Source organism: Phoca vitulina, unplaced genomic scaffold, assembly GCF_004348235.1.
Source record: "Phoca vitulina isolate PV1807 unplaced genomic scaffold, GSC_HSeal_1.0 scaffold16, whole genome shotgun sequence".
Classification (NCBI taxonomy): domain Eukaryota; kingdom Metazoa; phylum Chordata; class Mammalia; order Carnivora; family Phocidae; genus Phoca; species Phoca vitulina.
In genome coordinates, this window is record NW_022589719.1 from 26,041,751 (window position 1) to 26,046,855 (window position 5,105).

At 46.9% G+C, this 5,105-nt stretch overlaps 1 protein-coding gene across 1 annotated transcript in view; it reads right to left on the reverse strand.

Annotated features, from left to right (window-relative positions):
- Window positions 1-5,105, reverse strand: part of SLC43A1 (solute carrier family 43 member 1) — a 22,606-nt gene that overhangs the window by 14,291 nt on the left and 3,210 nt on the right. The gene's annotated exons all lie outside the window — the stretch shown is intronic.

Genomic DNA, 5,105 nt, shown 5'->3' on the forward strand with positions numbered 1-5,105 from the left:
AAAGAAAGAAAGAAAGAAAGAAAGAAAGAAAGAAAGAAAGAAAGAAAAAGAAAGAAAGAAAAGGAAAAGTGAAGAGTGCTGAGTGCTGTCAAGAGAACAAAACAGGAGGACGTGAGGATGCCTGAATGCTGGCAGGGGAAGCACCTGCCCTGGGTGGCCACAATGACTCCTGACTTCAGATATCCGAAGGGCTTGCAGGCAGCAGAGGGGTGAAGTGACCTGTGTGTTAACGTGAGGAAGGACATGAGGAAGAAGTTTCAGATCATGAGTGCTGGCCAACCAGGCGAGGAGGCACCTCGGGCCACGGGGAGCCGGCCACAGTACCAGCTGCCTGGGACACTGGGGGAGAGTGCTCAGGCCCGTGGGAGAAGCAGTGGGGGGGTTTAGACCATGGCCTTTGGGGTTCAGGCTAGCCTCATAATTTCGTGGTGGTCACAATCACTCTTCATTTCTCCACCAGGTTCATCTGCTTCACTTTATTCAGTCTCCGTGCACTTCCGGAACATCTACTGTATGCCAGGCACCGAGTTGGGGCAGTGGGTGAAGCGGGAAGAGATGGAAAGATGCAAAGATCATTTAGGCCAGAGGCTGCAAACAGGCGACCAACAGTGGCCGACACACGTGTTTTGCTTGGCGTGCAAATTGTAACTGGGTGCAGTTTAAAATTGGGACTTATCCCCGAACAATTTGGCTTCTCTTTAAGAAGCCAGAAGATCGGGGCACCTGGGTGGCTCAGTCAGTTAAGTGTCTGCCTTCGGCTCAGGTCATGATCCCAGGGTCCTGGGATTGAGCCCCGCCTCGGGCTCCCTGCTCAGTGGGGAGCCTGCTTCTCCATCTTCCCCTGCTCGTGCTCATGCTCTCTCTCTCTCTCAAATAAGTAAATAAAATGTTAAAAAAAAAAAAAAAGAGAGAGAGAAAGAAGCCAGAAGATCTGGCCATTGCTGGCGCTGAATGGAGGTCAACCCTTCCCACCACAGCTTGCCCTCTCTAGGCCACCCAAGTCCTCCCCTCTGCTGTAGCTCCCGGGCATTTGCCATCTTACACCTGTCCTACTTTATTATGATTATTAAATTCTGATTATTAATTAGTTATTATGACCTGCCTGATCCCTGTTGGCATATGAGCGTGCAGCCCCTGAATTAGACCCTGGCCCCACTCCTCAGTCTTTCACCATCAGATGGCACCTTCCCTTACACTGTCCCACTAGCTCTGGATTAACTAACACCTACTTTGTGCCAGGCTTTTTTATACGGTATCTCATCCGATCCTCACAACCTCCCTGCGAAGTGAGCCCGATGATCCCCATTTTATAGACAATGAGGCTCTGAGAAGCTGGCAATTCGCAGCCGCACCGCTTCCTACAGGCAGGCTTCCATTCGGACTCAAGACCGTCTCCAAGGCCAGCACTCTTCCATCCCCCACAGGACCCCTCGGTCCTGAACGCAGCAGCTCAGGGTGCTTCCCAAGCTTGTGTTGGTGCTGGCGAGGAGACGTGTTCCTCCGCCCATGGAGCATGCCAGCCCTGTGGATGGCTAGTAATCAAGGTCAGTTAGTGCACCAGTCTGTCTGGTTTATCAATCAGCCTCTTGTGAGCCTGGTTAACGTGAGATAGCTCCTGAGGCCTGATCACTCTGGTAATTGGCTAAAGCTGGACTTCTTGGATAAAGCCAGCCCAAGTTGCAAAGGCTCCTTAGAACGCTATCCGTGCCAATTACAACAGAAGAGGTTGTCGAAATCCAACGGCCCCACTTGTATAAGCAAGTGAAGTGAGGCATGGGGTGGCACAGGGAAAATGTATTGAGTTAGTAGTAGAGCTGAAGCCTTAGAAAAGAATTTGTTTCCCAAATTGTGGTATGCACAGCATGTGGGACACTCAAGATGGGTTAGGGGGTACAGGGAATGGATTTTGATGTTTCATAGTTATTAGTCATTTCTTTTTTTTTTTTAAGACTTTATTTATTTATTTGAGAGAGAGAGAATGAGAGAGAGCATGAGAGGGGAGAGGGTCAGAGGGAGAAGCAAACTCCCCACTGAGCGGGGAGCCCAATGTGGGACTCGATCCTGGGACTCCAGGATCATGACCTGAGCTGAAGGCAGTCGCTTAACCAACTGAGCCACCCAGGCGCCCAGTTATTAGTCATTTCAATGTATATCAGAAACACACATAAATACACACATACATATGTGAATGTATTGGAAAAAATGTATGCATGAATATGTACATTAGAAATATGCATATGGGGGTGCCTGGGTGGCTCAGTCAGTTAAGCGTCTGCCATCAGCTCAGGTCATGATCCCAGGGTCCTGGGATCGAGTCCCGCATCGGGCTCCCTGCTCAGTGGGGAGCCTGCTTCTCCATCTCCCTCTGCCTACCTGTCTGCCTACTTGTGATCTCTCTGTCTCTGTCAAGTAAATAAATAAAATCTTAAAAAATAAATAAACTGAAACATTAAAGAAAAAAAAAGAAACATGCAAAAGGGGCCCCTGGGTGGCTCAGTCGTTAAGCATCTGCCTTCGGTTCAGGTCATGATCCCAGGGTCCTGGGATCAAGCTCCGCATCAGGCTCCTTGCTCAGCTGGGAGCCTGCTTCTCCCTCTGCCTGCCGCTCCCCCTGCTTGTGCTCTCTCTCTTTCTGTCAAGCAAATAAATAAAAATCTTAAAAAGAAATAAAAAATAAAAAAGCGTTTAAAAAAATAACGTTAAAAAAAAGAAACATGCATGTTTTTCTAATATATTCACATATCTATGTGCATATGTGTTTCTGATGCATATAGATACATACGTGTATGTATCAGACACATACATGTGTGTGATGTGTGTGTGTGGGTAAGTACAATCAAACCCAAAATTCCAAGGGTATTACACTTTAAATTTCGGCTAATTTTTTTAAATGGGTTGATTTAAAAGGAAGCATTAAGTAAACAGTACCTATGACACAGAAAAGATAACATCATCCTCATGCCCTGATGCTTCACTTTCCTGCAGTCGACAGTCACATTCACCAAACACCTGTAGGATTAGGCTCTAGCTGGTTGTTTCGTCTATGGCAGGACTGCTCCAGGAGAACTCTAAGCTAAAGAAGGTTGAGGACCAGGAGGCAGGTCGAGGAGTCAGATCTTGGGTTGAATCCTCACTCTGCCCCTTATTAGCTGTATGATCTCAGGCAAGTTACTTAGCCTCTCTGAGCTTCAGCTTTCTCTTCTACAAAATATGTTATTAATAATACCTAGATCACAGATCTGCTGTGAGGACTGAAGATCTAAATAGCAAATAGTAAAGGTTTGATGAACTTTAGGTGTTGTTTTATTGTTCTGGAACTTTTGCTGGATATATAGCAGTATGTGTTAAATTGATTTGCCCCTGCCTGAATTCTGAGTAACAGAGCCCTCTTCAACTACTGACACCCCTAGAGGTGGTTCGACCGCCCACCCCAGGGCACAGCTTGAGGGGGAACAGAAAACACTGAGAAGACAGATGGTGTGGCCAGGGACCCCCAAGGCCAACACTAGTGAACACCTCAATCATGAAGTCCACATTTTCTAACTGCCATCATTTGGTGCTCCCATCATTACTCTGTGGCAAGAAGGATGAGGGGCATCCACTCTGTTTTGCAGACTTAGAAGTGAAGATCCAGAGAGGACGGGTGACTTGTCTAAGGTCACACGGCAAATGACAGCAAAAACTGGGTCCAGCACATAATAACGACCTCCACCTGTAGTCCACATGCTTGTTCTCACTTCATTTTCACAGCAGTCTCATGGGGTAGGGATGATTGGTCCCATTTTACATACGGGAAAACTGAGATATTCAGAAAGCTAAGTAAATACCTAAAATAAGCTGAGAGACACACAGAGTTGGAAGCCATGCTGCCTGGCTCTTTCCACACACTGTGGGGACACACATTCCTGGTCTGATTCGGTGTCCTTGGGAATGTGGCTTCAGGAAGCAGAAAATAGGGGTGCCTGGGTGGCTCAGTTGGTTGGGTGTCTGTCTTCAGCTCAGGTCCTGATCCTGGGGTCCTGGGGTCCTGCGATCGGGGCTCCCTGTTCAGCTGGAGAGTCTGCTTCTCCTCTCGTTCTGCCCCTCCCTCAACTCGCGCTCTCTCGCTCTCGTGCTCACTCCTCTCTTTCTCAAATAAATAAAATCTTTTTAAAAAATGTTTAAAAGTGGGACGCCTGGGTGGCTCAGTCATTAAGTGTCTGCCTTTGGCTCAGGTCATGATCCCAGGGTCCTGGGATCGAGCCCCGCATCAGGTTCCCTGCTCAGCAGGAAGCCTGCTTCTCCCTCTCCCACTCCCCCTGCTTGTGTTCCCTCTCTTGCTGTCTCTCTCTGTCAGATAAATAAATAAAATCTTTTAAAAAAATGTTTAAAAGAAACAGAAAATAACCACTTTTGATAGGGCAGCATGACTGAGGGTACAGCACCCCCAATCAGCCTGATGGCTCAAGGATTTAGGCTAAGTCACTTGAGGGAATGAGAGCCAGGGGAAGAGAGACAGGCTCTGCCTTGCTTTCCAAGAGTGGACAAGTAAGTTCTGAGAAAGGAGGGTTCGCTTTGGTCACCTCTAGTGATCCCAGACAACCGGGCTCAGACACATGCTCACTTCTGGACAGCTCAAAACACCAGGTGGACACCTCACACCAGATGAAATTACCCCCACATGGACCCAAGATCTAAATGTAAGAGCTGTAACTATAAAAACTCTTAGAAGAAAACACAGGCATAAATCTTTCTGACTGTAGGTTGGGCAAGGATTTCTTATACATGATACCAGAACACAAATAGCAAAGAAAAGGACAGACTGGACTTCATCAATATTAAAAAACTTTTGTGCTCCCAAGGACACCATGAAGAATGTGAGAAGACCATCCACAGGGGGAGCAAAATTTTGCAAATTGTAGATCTCATAAGGGACTTGTATCTAGAATATAAAGAACTCTTACAACTCAATGATAAAAGAGCAAATAACCCAACTTAAAAATGGCCAAAGAATCTGAACAGACATTTCTCCAAAGAAGATATACCAAGGGCCAAGAAACACATGAAAGGTTGCCCACCATCATTAGCCGTTAGGGAATTGCAAATCAAAACCCTAAGAAGATGAT